This window comes from Lissotriton helveticus, chromosome 8, assembly GCF_964261635.1.
Source record: "Lissotriton helveticus chromosome 8, aLisHel1.1, whole genome shotgun sequence".
NCBI lineage: Eukaryota > Metazoa > Chordata > Amphibia > Caudata > Salamandridae > Lissotriton > Lissotriton helveticus.
Genome location: NC_136069.1, coordinates 40,619,440 through 40,638,304, shown reverse-complemented (window position 1 = coordinate 40,638,304; position 18,865 = coordinate 40,619,440). Strand labels below are relative to the sequence as shown.

General features: G+C 45.1%; 1 pseudogene across 1 annotated transcript in view; it reads right to left on the bottom strand.

Moving 5' to 3' along the window:
- LOC144772306 (alanine--tRNA ligase, mitochondrial-like) overlaps nt 1-18,865 on the bottom strand; it is a 444,475-nt pseudogene that overhangs the window by 187,603 nt on the left and 238,007 nt on the right. The window contains exon 2 of the transcript XR_013599714.1: nt 12,507-12,665. The product of XR_013599714.1 is annotated as an alanine--tRNA ligase, mitochondrial-like (transcript). The remainder of the gene's footprint in view (nt 1-12,506; nt 12,666-18,865) is intronic.

Below are 18,865 nucleotides of genomic sequence, written 5' to 3'. Positions count from 1 at the left end.
GCCATGGAAAAGTCGTCAGAAAGGGACATTGGAGGCCCGTAGCAGGCCCCCTTCCCCCCAGCCCCCAGACATGGGACCTGTGGGGCATCTAAGAAGCCCCCCTACATATCACTGCACCATGTAGCAGGCACCGCATTGTGCCTGCCACGTAGTGCAGTGATATATGTAACATGTCCGTTTTTACATTGCGGCAGATGATGCAGCCAGCAGCACCTGCTGCAATGTAAAAGATAGGCCTTGCGAATGCCATAGTGGCGGTCACATTGTAATGCCTATCGTGGGGCCACCACCTTAAAGGCCAGCGGTCACATTCCCCGATTCGATGGCGGACGGACTGAAGTCCGCCTGCCTTTGTAATCAGCCCCTAAGTTTGCAAACTTCAGGGTCTCTGCTTCATGCACAAACACTTTTAACATGTGCAGCCTTCTTTCGGGCCACTGGAGTTATGCAGCAATGGAGGCCAAAATTATGTTGCAGTGTTGACTAAATGATGCAACAATAAAAAGGCTGCAGCGTAATGCGGTGCATTTTATGATACTTTATTATTTTAACATATTTATACATACTAACAGCCTCTGCAAAGCTTTTGCCTCATTAGTACCCGTGTAACATACAAATGCAGCATAGGGAAAGGTGACCAGTCAACCTTTGCAAAAGGCCCTACAGTTCACGGCAACATAAGTCACATTTCTTTTAGTAATCTTTGATCCGTTTGAGCTACAAAATTGTATTGGGTCAAATTGTTAGATTATGCAGCAGATTATGTATTATGTGGCAAATATGATACAGCCATAGTTAAGTGGAAAACATTTTTCCACTTAACTTAGGCTCATATGTGTGTAATGTTTGTTTTGCGATTCTCAATTTGCGATTTTTTGGGAATCGCAATTAGAGAATCACAAAACGAAGGTAGGATTAGCAAGTTTTTTTACGAATCCCAATTATTCCTTATTTGCGGATCGCAAATTGCGATTCTCAAATAAGGAAAACCTTCTCATTCATTCCTATGGGCTAGAAGGCCCATAGGAATGAGTGGGAAGACATTCTCAATTTGCGATTCTCTATTCGAGAATCACAAATTGAGAATGTAATTTCAGGGTTGTAAGGGTGTCAATAGGACACCCTTTTGCATCCCTGAAATTGACATCTTTGCACATGTGGCCCACATACATTCCCTAAGGGCATGTATGTGACCCACAGGGCACTTTGAAAAATGCCAAAAAGTGAATTTTTCAAAGAAATCGCAAAATACCACCAACCTGAAGTTGGTGGTATTTTGCGATTCCGTAAGCCAAAAGTCGCACAACTTGGGTGCTTCGTACATTGCAATAAAGGAATCACAATTTGCAATTCCTTAAATCCAATAGCAAAATAAGGAATAGCAAATTTTGCGATTCCTTATTTTGCATGTGGGTTTTTGTGTGCTACATAGCACACTGCCCTAATTGCGATCGCAAATGCTGAATTTCAGCATTTGCGAGCGCAATTAGGCTTCCTACATATGGCCCTTAATTTTGCCCCAGTATTGTAGTTGATCAATTTATAAGTTCACCAAACCCAAAAGTTAGGTTTGGGCACAATTTGCATTTTAAAAGCAGTCCTACAACATAGGGCTACTTTTAAACTGACCTCAGGCTTCAGCAGTGCACACATGCAAAACACAGAAAGGGCTGCTGGCCTCTAAACTGCCATGCCCTATTATATTCTAGGGACTTAAAGGTAGTTCTAATCTCCCGGCCCTATTATGAACTAGGGCCTTATAGGAGGGGTCATGCCAATCATAGGGTACCCTAACCCATAGTGCACTCTAGTGTATGTAGGTGTTTTCACAGTATCTTTATTTATTTATTTATTTATTTATGGGATTTGTAGAGCGCTTGACTACCCTTGGGCATCTCAGCGCTAATGAAGCAATTTAGCGGGAGTGGGTACTAGTCCTATGGGAAGAGCCACTTCTTAAGTTTTTTCCTGAACTGTGTTTCTTCTTGGGTGGATCGGATGTCAGGATCTAGGCTATTCCAAAGCTTAGGCATCAGATGGAAAAAAGACCTTCCCCCCATTTGGCTCTTTTTATTACGGTGTCTTTCATGAGAAACTTTGAACTTGACCTGAGCTGTTGTTGGGGTGTGTTGTGAGTGACCAGTTTTGAATGAGTGCCGGTCCCCTACCGTGCATGGCACGATGAGCCAGATTAAGGGATTTAAATTTATTCTGGCTTGAACCGGAAGCCAGTGTAGTTCCTTCAGTCTTGGTTTAATTAATTGGCGTCTGGGTACGATCAATAATAGCCAATGCTGCTGCATTTTGAACAACTTGAAGACGGTTGATTACATATTTCGGAATACCCAAAAAGAGGGAGTTGCCGTAGTCCAGCCTCGAGACCACCAGGGCCAGGATCACTGTTCTCATTCTGTCTTCTGGGAGTAGGGGCATAATCTTCCTAAGCAGACGTAATGTCCCAAAGCAGGTGCAGGATAGCTTTTTTGGCTTGTGTCTCCATTGTGAGATTTTGATCGAGCCACATGCCAAGGTTTTTTATGGCAGGTTTGGGTGAAGGTGGTGATCCCCACCTGATAGGCCATGGAGTATCCACGTGGGGATTGAGGTTGTTTCCCAGAATCATCAGTTCTGTTTTGTCGCCGTTTAACGTAAGTTTACAGTCTGCCATCCAAGATCCGATTTTCTCGAGGCAGGGGACAAGCTGTCGATGATCAGAATTAAGGGCGTCTGAGATTGAAAAGACCAATTGTGTATCATCCGCGTATGACATGACGGAGATACCAAATTCTTGGATGATAAGGGATAATGGACTGAGGTAGATATCAAAAAGGGTAGGGCTCAGGGATGAGCCCTGAGGCACTCCCCAGGGTGCTGGAAAGGTGTCTGACTTGAACCCAGCCTCCACACATTGGAAGGACCTGTCACTCAGAAAGGAGGCCACACATTCTTTAGCTGTTCTGCTAATGCCCACCTTTTCCAATCTCTGGGTCAGTACTGTGTGGTCTACCGTATCGAATGTGGCGCTCAGATCTAGGAGCACCAGGGCGGCCATTTTCCCTTGGTCTATGATGGCTTTGAGTTTTTCAGTGACCACTAACAGTGTCTCTTTCAGAATAGCACAGGCCCTGTGCCTGTTCAGGCAGAGGCCAGGGTCAGTCAGAGTCAGGTACCACCAGTACCAGTCAGCAATACGTTGGGGAGTGCCCAGGGCACAGGATGGCTTTGCAACACTAAAGAAACACAAACTCAGAATTTATTACATAAAACCATGGTTGGGGGGAATTGATTTCTATCCTAATGAACCCATTTTCCAACATTAGGATGACAGACTGGAAAAATCATAATGTTTTAATCTATTCCTTGAAGTTTTCATGCAACTCTTTGATGACTGTTAATAGCTCACTGTTCAATGTTAGGATTTTAACTTATAAACTGCAAATACCAAAAGAATCTCTCAGACTAAAGCAGTAACTCACTGACCAATAATTTACATGATATGCATTTTGTGATCTGCGTGGTACACATTCTTTGCAGCATGCATATTAATGCACTGTGTTTACCTTACCCAGAGTCAAAACTTCCACTAGACAAACCTTCGATCACTCTCCATAAAGAACATTATTCACCAAAGTTATCTTCACATTTTTATGTTTGCCTGAAAATTGCTGGAGACCAGGAATGCAGCAGCAGGTACTTTTCAAACCATAATGCACTTGCAAACACGACGCCCCCACCCTAAGTCAGCGACCTATGTTTGCTTGGTGCATCAAAATGCAAGATTCATATACATGTTTTTTTAACATTTGGTGTGATTACTATATGAATGTAAATAATAAAGCATAATTGAAAACTGTGAAAACATGCCTGCTTTTCTCAATATTTCACTTCGAAAGTATGCGATTGTATTTGTTTAACAGGCGGTGATTTCTATAGGGTCACTGGAAAGTCCACAAGGTTGTCCCTGTCCCCCCAGAATTTTAGTGTCTCCTACGCCCGTGCTTCCTTCCAGCCATATGCAGCCTGGTATAGACAAAGCCCTGCATCGCAGGGTCATTAAGGCATTTAATGATAACAATTTACCATCAGGGTACATATCCCCCATTTTTGTAATCCCTGCACCCGACATTATACTTAATGCCCCCTTCTTGTGTGTCACGAGATGCCGGGTGTGCAACATTTGGCATAGCTGGTGCATCGAGGTTCTCAACTCCAGCACGAGTTCCCAGAGCTCTCCGCGCAGGGCTCGAGTCGAGGCACTTATTTTACCAGGTGGACACCGTCCCCCCTGCCAAACAGCTGGAATTCACTCTTTGGCCTCTCTGGGACTTCACTTCTGGTGACAGCGTTCCAAAACTTCTCTTTTTAGGACTCGTGCCCTGTCTCCACGCACTAACAGTGCATGCAACTGTGTCAAACTCCTTCTTGTTCCTCAATGTTCTTCGGTGTAACACCATGGCCGTTAGTGGAGTCGGATACGCATTGCCAGGCTCTACTGCAAGGTGTGGAGATATCGCTGGGAAAAGTACCAATGATGCTCAAATTGAGCTTGTGCACAGAGGTAATATGAGGGCGTGTTTTGAGCTTCAAACCCCCAGCTGAAATGGCAGCACTAGCGTCTCCCAGCTACATCTGGGTTTCTTTCCAGCCCACACCAACCTCAATAGACAAGACTGTATGGCCTGGAAAGTAGGCCTGTTAAGCTTTAAGGGAATATTCACAAGTAAATGTAACAGTTTGGGAAGAACAGTCATCTTGGGGATAGCTATTCTGGGAGCAAATGACAGGGGGAGGCGGGTCCATCTAGCGACCTGTTCCCTCAGTTTGAAAATCACCCGGCCATAGTTCATACTGACAATGGTGTCAGGGTGTCTGTGCACGCATACACCCAAGTAGCGTACAGGTTCATGGGACCAACTCAGCGGAAACTCCAGCTCTCCTTGCCTAGTGCTATCTGTGAGGGGGAACACTGTAGATTTACTCCAATTCATGCCCAGTCCAGAAAATCTCTCGAAGCACACATACTCCCTCAAAGGCGCCAAATGCAGCGCAGGTTCCCTGACATATAACGACATCGTATCCGCATACAATGAAATTGCTAGCGGGCGCTACCTGAAACCCAGTGCCGCAGCGGCATGTCCCAGTCGTATCTTGCATGCCAAAGAGAACAGCATCGGGATAGAGGGCATCCCTGCCTAGTGCCTCTGTGAATAGTTATTGGATCAGATACCACTCCGTTAACACGTATCCTGGCAGCAGGGCTAATATACAATAAATACACCCATTTCAGGAAAAACAATGGCATTCCCATATGCCTCAGCACCACAAACATAAAATCCCATTGTAAAGAATCAAAGGCTTTGGCCGGGTCTAAAAGTACAGCCGTCGCCTGAAGTTCATGGTCCAGGTGGTTTAACACAGCAAATATCGTGCGTAGATTATGTGTTGTGGATCTTTTGGGTATAAACCCTGAATGATCCGAAAACACCAGATTGGGAAGTAGAGGTTGCAATATATTAGCAATAATTTTGGCAATTATTTTAGTGTCTATATTTATCAGAGAGAGGGGCCGATGAGGCTCACATCTGTAGCTACTTTATCTGGTTTTAACAATGTGAATATTAAAGCTTCCCAGAGAGATGAGGGTGGATATACCTGCCTCGTAAGCTTCAGCATATACCTCCAGTAGCCAGGGGGTCAGCAGGTCTACATATGCCTTATAAAATTTGCTTGGCAGGATGTCATGACCGGCTGCTTTACCATTGGGAAGCGACATTATGGTCTCTTTGACTTCCTCAACCGTTACAGGTTGCGTGAGGTATTCACGTTGTGCAGGAGATAGCCAGCCCAGCGCAATGTTATCTAAATATTGTGTAATGTCAGATTCCTCCTCCGGCATTACGGGCCAATAAAGTTCAGAATAAAAATTCATAATTACTAATGTCCTCGGTGGTATAATGTGTCTCTGAATTGTTATCTAAAATTTCTACAATATGATTTTGACTTGTCGACGATCAGAGTTTTTCAGCCAGAGAGCGGATACCTACCTCCCTTGCCATACTGCCTCGCTACCCACCCCCTAGCTCTATGCTGCGACTCTTGACCAGCAGTTTCGTCTCATTCAGAAATTAAATCCCTAGTTTGGGCCTGCATTACGGGATTTGGCATTCGTGCGTATGCGCATTACAGCTCCCTTATCTTATCCTCTAATGTGCGCAATGACTTTAGGACCCCGCCTGGGCCTCAATGCATTCTCCACGAATTGTAACTTTGAAGGCTTCCAAGAATGTCCCAGAGCCCTCAACTGTGCCCTCATTTTCAGAAAAGAAATTAACAATAGCCTCCCCAATCTTGACACAGACCACTTGATCTAGCAATTCAGTCAGCGAAAGATGCCACTGGAAAGCCGGTTTCAAGAAGGATGGCACAGCCAGTCCTAGGAGTACAGGGGAGTGGTCAGAGAGTGTTCTAGCAAGATGCCGGACCACCATGATCCATGAACTAACCTCCTTGGATACTAACCAATAAACCAATCTAGACCACGAGCCGTCCACAGTAGACACAAATGTAACCTCCCTGACAGCAGGATTGCTGCCCCGCCATACATATACTAGGCCTTCCGCCCCCATTATTCCATTATCATCTGTGCAGCAAGTTTACCATGCCATAGAGTACTGGCAGATCTATCCAGCTGTGGGTCCAAGTAAACATTTAAATCACCGCCACAAATTACCGCAGCAGAGAGCAATGCCGCTATTCGCCTTCAGATGTCATTGTAAAATGCGGGATCATCCACGTTAGGCCCATATACGTTTACAAATAGAAGCCTCATGCCACCAAGGCAGCCCTGTAAAAGGAGCACCCTCCCCTGATCGTCGGACTCAGAGTGAGTCAGCGTAAATGAAGTTTCCCGCCTTATCAATACTAACACACCTCTCGAATATGCCGAATATGATTATGCAACTCTGATCACCGCCCAACATATTCCCACATTCTGTTCTGTGTGCTTGGTGAGGTGTGTTTCCTGTAAAATATCCACCTGGATAGCATGTCAATCTAAGTATGCTAACACCTTACGGAGCATTTTAGGGTTATTTAACCCCCGCATATTCCAAGTTAACAATTCAATAGAACCACCGAAGCTTTAGCGTATCTATTCATAGCCAGCTATTATAATTTTTGCAGAAGGTTTTAACATTGTTTAACATTCGATCTACTGATACATGCAATCTGCACTGCACCTCCCTCAAAACAAAAGCAATTAACCCTTCCCCACCCACATCAGCACCCACAACTTGCCAAAGCCATCCCTGAAACAGAAAAACAAATCCCATTTAAAAAAGGGTGATCCAGAAATAAATGTGGGGTACAACCATGTGGGGACACTAGAGAGCAAGTAGCCTCCCAGAAGTAAAGAGAGGTGGCAAAACAGCACGGAGATCTTGCTCAACCATGACATATTTATGTATATGGGCGGAATTATAAATGTAACATATATCAACAATATAATACCGTACTTGCATATTTATGTACAGTTACTTGCTGATAAGGCAGACAGAGTTAGTAGTGTTCCAACAATCTGTGCATGCACTCAAACCCATAGGCAGATCTCGGCTAGTGGTCACCGCCATTCCGAATTACCAAATAAGATCCAGCAGACATTGGACTCCATGCAAGGCTGAACCTATCAGTCCTCCTCCTCTTCTGGCTTTCCAGAGGGTTCCCACCTGCTTCATTTAAATGACTTTTCATATTCCATATCTGATTTGGTTGTAGTGTAGATTCTGGCTTTGCCCTCAGTGCCGTTGTATAACCGGGCTGGGTACAGCATTACACATGGAATATTCTCGGCCATCAGTAGTTTCTTCACAGGTTGATACTCCCTCCAAGCCGCCTGAACCGATGCAGTGAAGTCCAGAGAGGAAGCCAAGTTATTTCCTGGAAAAGTTATGACACCTTTCTCCCAGGAGAGCCTCATTACCGAGTCTCAGTCCCTCTAATTTAACAATGGGCAATGATTGGCCTCGGCTAGGCTCCCGGAGCGGGCAGAGCGGCCGGGGTTCGATTGGCTCTTTCACCAATCAGCATCGTAGATAGATTCTCAGGTCCGAAGATTTCCCAGAAAATTTCCTCAACATAGGTCTCCAGTTTCCCAGTATTGGTTGATTCCGGCAGACCAGTAATTCTTAGATTATTACGTTGAGACCTGGCCTTCAAGTCTTCATTTTTCACTTGAATCACTGCGAGCATCTTCTCCATGTCAAGGGTTTTAGATGCAACATTTTGTAGACTATTTTCCACGTCGGAGATCCACTTTTTAGCTTCCCCCAATCTGTCACAATGCTTATTCAACTTTGCGGACATATAGTCCATTCTGAGGTTTAGTGCATCAGTTTTGCCGTCTATGGATTGCAGACTGCTCTGCATGAATAGAAGTGTGGCCTCAAGAGTAGAAGAGCTCTCCGAAGGGGCCTCAAGTTTAGAGTCCGAAGTGGCCCAGAGCTGCAATTTGCCTGACTTACGGGATTCAAAGATGAGACGGAGTTGATTTCTGTCTGATTGTCCATTCTCAACCCCGTGTGTATCACAACAGTGTCCTGGTAGCACGTATCAGGAGTTGACCCAGTGGCCCGCTATCTGGTGGTCAGGAGGGCAGCCACACACATCGAGGGAACACGACCAACCAATCAGGCCTCCCACCCGCACCGCGATGCACAGCGTTGTCAGAGTGTGGCCCACTCACTACTGTTTCTTGGACCAGGTCAGCACTCTGTGTCCAGAATTACCACAGTGTCTACTGGGCCAGGACTGAGCGTGCCTTGGATCCCACGCTCAACACAGACACTCCCTAAGGAATAATGTGGATCTCTAGGTGTGCCCTCAGCGATATGGACCTCCAACTCTAAACTCACGGAGACCAGAGTAGCCTGCAATGGTTTTATGGTGAGTAATAACTTGTTTACCAGAAAACACAAGAATTGGGACGATCATGTGGCACACGTTTAATTCAGGTATCTAGAGAGAGGCTACCCCACTATCTCCAGGGAACAGGGTACAAAGACAGTGAGTCAAAAGGAAATCCCTGGGGAGCACTCGTTATTCTTTCATTCCACTATGGGCACACACACAAACCTGAATATGGAAGGCCCGTTAGCCACACTATAGAGAAAATATATTAATTTCCACAACCAAATTGAATCGTTTACAATCTATTTTTAATAAAACCATATACATGAAAAACATAAGCGCTTAGACATCATAGTTTAAAATTTCAAAGAATTTCTTTGAAAACACAGGGTAAAAGACAATTAATCACAATATTTCATCACAACGTGCGACTCAAAATTTAAAATTAAAAACAGAATAAAACACATAGGACATCTCAACAACTCATATATGAAAACAGTAAAGAAGACCCTAATAATATACAACCCCTAGTTTGAATGTGGCTACTTGGTCTCTTTGCCACTACTTATCTCTGGATCCAAAGGCTTGCAATTTTTTCATCAATTTAAACAACAGTAACAGTAGTACATGTACATCAGTTGTTTATTGGGCCCTGGTTGGATTCTCTGTATATACAAAAATGCGTCGACGCGTTTCGGTGCAGAACAAGTGATATTTTGGCACCTTCTTCAGGACTTCTTTAATCGGGGTTTCTCACTTGAATAAGTGGTGACTTGCACCCTCTCCCTTCTATATGAAGGAAGATCCAGATTAGTACATCTATGGTGTTCAGTGAATTTCTTCCGTATTACTTCTCATAGTCCTCTCTTTCTTAAGAAGAGCTCCTTGTATTTGGTTCGCTTCTCCTGTTGTTCCAATCTTTTGAGTTGTTTAGCTGAATATCTTAAAGCTTTTTAAAACTCTCCTTGAACGGGCATAGGATTTGTGATCTCCTTGAGAAAACTGGATATGTTCTCGTATTTCCTGGAGCCGCGTCTTTGCCTCGTTCCAACACTCTCACGTTTAATTCAGACAGTGCCCCAACACCTCGAGTACCAAGATGGAATCATCAGTCTCTGCGCGGGGGTCCCGCTTCATAGGGGCCTCTAGTAGACAGCAGGCCGCATAGCCCAGCCGCAATGCCAAGGCTGCACACACTTATTTTAGGCCCCAGGGCTCTGGGGTGGCCTCAGTACTCTCACAGCAGGATCTGTGTCCAGTCGGTAATGAACACAGTGCTTAGGGCCTCGCGGCCGCCTCAAAGTGTTCAGCACCACACTCTGGCAATGCAAGGGGTAAATGTGAAGGTCTCCTCAATCCGCCGTCTCTGCTCCCAGACCTCCGCTAGTCGATCATTGCAGCACATGCCAGACCCCGAAGCAGGGATCAGTAACCAGGCTTTGCTACGGACTCACAGCTCTGGCAGGGTCTGCGCGATATCTCCCCCGCAGATCCGCCTACCGGGCCTTAATCAGGGCCTCTGCAGCTTCACGCAGCAACCATGTTTTCAGCGAGCCTGCAATGGCGGCGATGCGGAAGCACAGGATTTCAGGCAAAGCGCCATTTCGATGCCTCTTCTGTGTCGCCAACAATATCACGTCAACATCACCCACTGAAATTGGACGATGAATGACGAAAATAGAGCATGATTATGATCAGATACTCTGTTCGCCTGGCAGAGCTGCACTAAGACGCTGCCATCTTGCCGTACGCCCTCTAGCGCCCCATGTTTGATGAAGCTTAAGTGTATTTTCAAACAGTTGAAATCCTATTTTATGTTATTCTTCTAAATATTTTTTCTTAACACCTTCGGTGCTCATGACGAGTGGCGCTGTGCTCATGACAAGCTGAGCTCGTCATGACCGCCACGGCGCTCCCACGCGGGGATAATTCCTCTGCTGTGCTGAGCATTCTAAGAAACGGGCATGGTCATGACGAGCTGAGCTCGTCATGAGCACAGCGCCACCGTGCAGTGTGACGAGCTGAGCTCGTCACAGACACCGCGGCGCTGTGCGCGACCCATCTCCCCCCGCACCACGGGGGAATTAGCCCCGCGGCAAAGGGGTTAATGTGACAGAACGATCCAGGCCCTTTAGCCCAAAGGTGTGAGCTTTAAATGCTGCTAGTGTTATTGTAAAAGAAGGATCAGATGTAACTCAGTGTTTCATGTTTACGTTTTTGTGTTCATAGTTTTGTATATAGTCATAATCTTTGTTCTTGCAGCCTTTTTATGTCACATTCTCAGTTGTGAAGTTTGGGTTCATGTATATCGTAGGGTACTGCAAATGGCAGTTCTGGTTTAACAAATAGGCAAAGTATGGCACCGGCCTATGGGCCCCACTCCTTTAAGGGGCCCGGGACGGACAACGGATCAAAGTACAACTTAAAGTACATAAACCAGAGACATCAGATTCACATAACTGTCTGTCTCTTTAAAGATCAACTTCTAGCAGCTGTCAGTTTGTAAATTAATCCAGTGCATTGGGTATTAGGAGATAATTTGCGAGGGGGGAGGTGTGAAATTTCGACTGCCTAAGGGCCTGCACAGGGTTTAATCCGGCAATGGCAAACGGTGTACCTGGGTGGATCTTTTAATCAGATGCTGTTCTACCTCTTGCAGACTCCCTGCTCAGCCTTCATGCTCTCTGCCTACCACAACCCAGGGTGTGGCTGCATCCAAGCCTCTCTCTGGGCCCTCTGCACCACTTAGCATGCTAGCTTAGAACCTCCTGACAGCCAGTTCTATTGCACTCCAGGGATTGTGAAGGGGGGTCCTGTGGACATCACAGAAGTACCCACACCTGATATGACCCACAGACCTAGAACCAGCAGAGTGAAGCCAAGAACCTGTGTGGGTCCAGCCTCATCACCAACATTACGTCACGGCCTCCCACCAGCAATTGTGTAATCTTGGGTCATTTTTATGGCTGTGTAGAAGGAAGTGTTGTACCCCATATGTACTAACACATTTTCCCATAGACACAGAATGGAGTTATAGATAGGAAAACTTTACGTATCCATTGAAAATGCTCTTCACGATATTCTTGACACGATTTTCTGTCTCGCGATATTTGTTTCCTCGATATTCTTGACACGATTTTCTGTCTCGCGATATTTGTGTTTCCAATATTATGTCCCACTGGTCAGTGAGGATGTTTCAGGTGAGAGGGCCTTGCACAGGACATGTCCTTCCATCTGTCCTCTGGGTCCAGAGACCAGACTCAGCAGCCGCAGTTCTACATCCGAAGACAAAGATCGGGTGATGGGTAATCAGTGACCGCTAAATGTTTTTAGTTACTCTGAATCATGGACTGGGCGAGGGCCAACTCCGTTTTTGCAAAGGACGGCTGAATCATCTTGTCACGTAATCTATTTATTTATTTATTTGAAGTTTTATATAGCGCAAACATGACCCGTTAGGGTATCAGAGCGCTTTAGAGTAGAAGGTTCAGAGAATGAAAGGTCGGTGTGGGACACTCGTATCAAATCTAAAAAAAACAATCATTTCTTACATCTGACTCAATCAACCAATCATTCGGGATTTGCAGAGCACGGCTACTCACCCATGAGGGTATCCAGGTATTGGGATCCTGCTGCGATCAGTTGAAGAACCAGGTCTTAAATTCCGTGAAAGAGGATGCTGTTCGGAGGTGGAGGGGAAGGTCGTTCCAAGACTTGGCGGCGAGGTAGAATGGTATCCCATACTGCACCAATGGAAGGATCTGCGAGCAAAGGGTGAGAACAGAGTCTCATCACAGCAACACCCTCGTCCAATACAACTTTTGTTTTCACCTGGAAATATTTCAAATAACATAGGGGCATATTACCAAGCAATAACGATAATTATCGATATTGCTTGGTTAGAGACAAAAATGTACTGCTGAGCTGCAGCGATTTTTATCGCAGATGAACCTTGGTATTACCAAGGTTTATCGCAAATGCGATAAAAAAACGGCCACAATGAATGAATATCGCTGAAAAGTCAGCGATATTAATGCATTACCGAGCTAATGCGCTTAGCCATGTTATCCACCTCCCATTGGATAACATGGCTAAGAACTGCTCAGGGGCAGGTGTTAGCTTTTGGAGATATTCGCGCTTAGCGCGAATATCTCCAAAAGTTGGTAATAGGAGATAGCGATGTTAGCGACTGTTTCCAGTCGCTAACATCTTGGCACGCCCACTTTGCATGTCATTAGTGATAAATATCCCTGACATGCAAAGCGGAGCCCAAGATGGTCGCTATCTCCTACTAGCTGTCGCTAACTGGTGTTAGCGACAGCTAGGTAATAGGGAGATAATTTTATCTCCGCTTTCTTGGCTTTTAAAGCCAAAAAAGCGGAGATAAACCCCCTTGATAATATGCCCCATATTCTTTAAATCTTTGCAGGTCTTTACACTTTGCAAGTTTTAGACAGGTTCTGTAGATTGCACTACTTTTCTGGATAGTGTGAATATTTTTTAGGTCTTGCTACAGACAGCTTCAGTTGTGAGGTAGACCTCATCTTACCAATACCTTAAACTAGTGGCCCTTAACATTTTGACTTCTGCTCACCCCACTAAATAGCAACTGGAAGGCAAGGACCTCCCCAAGCCACTTCTAGGATTTGAATTACGACAATAAAGCACAGAAATACACTCTATACAAACGCAGCTCATCTATTTTCCTCTCCAACTGCATGTTTAAATATGAGAACGACTACACACCTGTATAAGACCCAGGTCCTATACACCAATTAGTAGGTAATCAAGTGAAATTAGAGCTCTTAGCAGAAGTGGTGGGAAAACATTTGTAACTGGATGACGCTAGCCTCGGACAGACACAAGGAAGCCATCAAACCAGGCACGGGCAAGGCTGGAGACCGTGCGGGGTCTTTGTGCCTATATGTGGTATATAAATAAATAATACCGGATCTATTTTTGAGTGAATGAATGAATAACAGATAGCTCAATAAATAAGAGTCAAGATTCGAGGTAGTGGGAGTTTTGCAGGTTTAATACAGCATAAGGACAGGAACAGGACAACCTGCATAGGAATAGGATGACAGGGCCCAGCAGCTGCTGGGGCTGGGTCTGGGATGAGCGCGCTAACTTTTAATAACAATACATGAGCATATATACATAGCGCGAACACATAGCATTACATTGCGGTAGGCGTAGCAGTGGGTGGAGCAGAAGGTGTGACGCGTAGCAGTCGCGAAAGATAAGAGTAAAAAGAGGTGTAACTGGGCGTATACATAGACATGTGGCGCAGACGTAACAGAATATGTCATGAATGGGCGGAAACATAGGAGGGGGCTACCTAAGGAGCCGGGACCTCTAACCTGATGGTGCGCGCAAACTGGCAATGACGTGTTACGAGGAGAAGCTGGGGGCTATGAACTCTGTGCTAGGAGCAGAGACTAAAGTCTGGAGGGTCGGAGCGACATGTACCTAAACCCTATCTAGTATCTGATGTTTAGGGAACATGTTGATATAAACTAGAAGTCATAAGGGGAAAAGCTAATTGACTCTAAGACTAGAGCATGCATTTATTCTACATGTAGTGCGTGATGAAGAATATTAAATGACCATTAAATATAGTATTTCTCTTAATATGGAGCCGCATAGGCTAGACAATGACGGAAACTATTGATGCAGTTCAGTAGCTTAGGAATGCAGAGAAGGAGGACTAAACTGATAACTGGAATCATAACATAGTCTTGGCAGACTCAGAGGCAGAGCCAAGCTGCACCGGGCACTGCGAGGCAGGAAGTAAGTGAAAGGTCGAGGATACAGGTGGGGGCTGTATCGCTCCTCAGCGAGGCTTCTGGAGACAGGAGCTGAATCTAGTGTCCAGGCCCTTTTGAGGCCTAGAAACGGGGACTTTATAATGAAGTAACGTGCACACTGAGAAACGTGGCAACATAACTTTACATAGGCCTGATACTCATATTACTCATGAGGACTGGGGAATGACATACCAGAGGTGGACACAACTATAATTGCGTCTTGAATCGGACATGGGGAATAACATATGCATATTGGTCATGCACACATAACATGTGATGGATGGCACGTAGGGACACAGAACATGACAAAATTTACTTTTCCACATTCCCTCCTTGTCACTACGTTTCCATCAGGAAACATCAATATTCATGATACCATCTATCATTTCATACAGTACCATTTGTTCATCTCGAATTGTCTTGGAACGAGATTTAGAACGGGGCTTGGGACTAGGAATACAAGAGGTAGCACACATGCCGCAAATCGCAGGGCCACATTGTATACAGAGGCAGCAGCTGAATATGATCGCTACTGCGATACCTAGAAAGGACAGGACTTTCCATCCCCAGGCGGAAATTATATTCCAGAACCAACCGGACCATGTCCAGGTGCCTGGATCTTGGTATAACAGATGGGCAATTTTATGAAGTCTGGTTATAGCTGAATAAACAGACGGCGCGTTATTTGGAATGAAAATGCAACAACTGGATCCGATGACTCTACAGGCCCCGCCCCTATCGGCCAGTATGACGTCAAGGACGAGACGATTCTGGAGCACAACAATTCTCATAAAGGATTGCTCTTCGGTTAAGTTACCTAGAGCGGAGGCAGTCTCATCTACTACAGCTTCAAGGGTTCTTGTTAACCTACGGATTAGCTTACTGTTTACAACTGTACCTAAATAAGGGAACACACCTTTATCAATATCAATGAATTGCTCTGCAGCAGTTTCAGTATAATCGACAATCGGGAGGTTTCTCTTGTGTCTAGTATGTACTAGGTAGGAATTCCTATGGTAGTCAGGTGGGGCTAGGAAAACAGGTGGCAGTAGGAAGGCAATGTAACAGGTTCCCTCCCAATCGAGGGGCAGACGAACATATGCGGTCTGACCACAAACAAAATAAGAATGACGTGAAGCTTTTAAAATAAATTTCCCACTGTCACTATACTGGATAATAGTAGTACAATCACTATGTCCTACGTGTACAGAACCATTATTTCGGACACATAATTCGCCTTTGACTGGTAATACTGAAATAGCAGGTGAGTCTGGAGTAGTATCAGACTGAACATTCAGGACCATGAAATTCGACGAATAATTACCTAAATTATACACTTCATTTTCTAGATCTAAACCTGTTCGGTGGGGGAAACCTTGCTTGTCTGGGAAACATGTACTGTTAAGAAAAGACATATCTGTTAAGGATGACGTTAACGTGGACCATGCTCCACATGAACCATTATGTGAAAAAGGATAAGGAAAAAGTGGCAGAACTCCCTTTGACGTCTGGAAAGGGGGGAGTCGACCACACACCCAACAATTAGTGGCATTGCTGGTCTGGTGTGAATAATGTAACATGCGGATAAATGAGTTATTGCGCATAGCGAGGCGGTATGAATATTCGTGAGGAGGCAGATCACTAAACGTGTGCTCTACTGTAACATTAGAAGGCTTATTTACATGAGGAACTGGGAAACACAGGAAAAATGCGTAACTAGTGCAGGAAATCAAAAGGCTGAGAAATAATATGAAACTTAGAAAAACGATACATCGGTTTGAGTTTTGACTAACTCTCTCACTATGGGGGTCTATTTTATACATGTCAGAAACAGTCTAACCGTTTCACCTAGGGGAGGACTTAGACAATCAAACTGACTGACTTATTTTACTAGACCGGAGTTTTTGCTTATACTCCTGCTTGGGAGTTTTCTCTAACAGGGGAGGGGTTGTGTCAATGTCATTTGCGGGACAGTCCTTAGGAACAATGTTTTGACAAGTCTTGATATCCTGGGAAATATTTTTAGAGACCGGTTTCAATCCGTAGAATTTCTTGACGTGCGAAAGGTGCACCCAGCCGCGGCGTCCTTCCAATTTCACAGCTGTACGGGTGGTGAGGAGGACCTGACGGGGCTCCTTCCAACGTGGCTCCAGTGGACTTGATCTGTCGAAGTTCCGGACGAGCACCATCGAACCTGGAACGATCTCATGCGGTGCCACCTCGGTATTGTCTGGAAATGCGGCGGCAACCTGTGAACGACATGAGTTGAGGGCAGACATCAAGGAAGCTAGGTAATCTGTCAGCATATTACATGAAACATCGGTAATACTTCGGGGTCTAGGAGTACCCCACATGTTAGGGGGGCGGCCGAATACGACCTCATACGGGGACAGACCTGATCTGGAATGTGCGACCATGCGCATATAAAACAAAGCAACTGGCAGAGCTACTAGCCAGTCCACACCCTTATCTTTACATATTTTGGCAATTCGAATTTTCAGAGTCTGATTATGTCTCTCGACTAGACCGGCTGCTTCAGGATGGCGTACACAATGAAACTTCCACTGGTACCCCAACAACAGGGAAACGTGCTTCATCAGTTCAGATGAGAATGGCTGACCGTTATCAGAATATACGACTCTAGGGAGTCCATATCGAGGGAAGAATTCACGAACCAACTGTTTGGCAGTGGTCGCGACTGTGTAATCGGGGACTGGATATGCTTCTGTCCACCTGGACAAAGCGCATACAACTACAAGGACATACTTGAAACCTCGACATCGCTCCATCTGAATATAATCCATCTGGAGGACCTCAAAAGGGTGGTCAGGAGGCTGGAATCCCCCTTGTTCCACCGGGACACTTTTACCTGGATTAAACTGACAACATATCATACAGGTACGGACTTTCTGCTTGGCTGCAGCTCGTAAATGCTTGTTGAACCAAATGTTCTGGATACTGTCTAACATTGCTTTTTCTCCTAAATGTGCTGGACTATGTGCGGTATTAATGATGACTTGAACCATAGAGTCGGGGAGAAACCATGTGGCTCTACCCTTTGTTAACCATCCTTGATCTGTCTGGACCCCTCCTTGTTCAGACCATTTCTTGATTTCATCGGGAGTAGCATGTAACTGGATATCTATGACATCTTGAGTAGGGTCCTTAACTGTCATACATGTAGTCGGATCTGGAGTATGTGTCTGTGTCGGATTAACTTGAATGTCTGGAGTCTGTGCTGTAAGTTTGGCTGTGCGATCTGCTAGATCATTACCTTGAGAAATAATGTCAGTAACTTTCGTATGTGCTTTGCATTTCATGATAGCGATAGATGTCGGTAAATGTATGGCATCTAACAGAGCTTGAATAAGGAGACCATGCTGAATCTTGGTTCCATGAGAAGTCATGAAACCTCTCTCCTGCCAGAGCACTCCAAAGTCGTGTACAACTCCAAATGCGTAACGTGAATCTGTGTAAACATTAACTTTCAGGTTCTTGGCGTGTATACAGGCTTGTGTCAGAGCAACTAGCTCTGCTGCTTGAGCGGACAGAGTGTCAATGCGGTGTGTCTTAATAACTTCAGTGTCAGTAGTCACTGCATATGCGGCAACTAAATCTCCTGTACTAGTTCTCATACATGACCCATCCACATAAAGTGTCAGGTCAGGATCTGGTAACGGAATATCTGTCAGATCTTGTCTTGGCTTTGTCGTAATGTTAACTACTTCCACGCAATCATGTGTGGCTGGATTTGAATTAACTGATGGTAACAGTGTAGCAGGATTCAGGATGTTGCAGCGTCTAATTTCTATGTGTGGCTGAAACAGTGTCAATTCATAACCTGTTAAACGTGCAATTGTCAAGTGCTGTGTTTGTGTTCGGTTTAAAAGAACTTCCACGGAGTGTGGGACTTGTACTGTCAAGGTATGTCCTAAAACTATGGAATCACTTTGTCTGATAGCTAGTGCTGTGGCTGCAACTGACTTGAGGCACGCAGGCAGAGCCTGGGCGACTGGATCTAGTGTGCTCGAAAAATAAGCACAGGGCTTGTATTGTCCTGCTTGATCTTGTGTAAGAACAGATAATGCTGTACCTTCACGTTCAGTAACGAAAAGTGTAAAAGGCTTACTGTAGTTCGGTGTAGCTAGAAC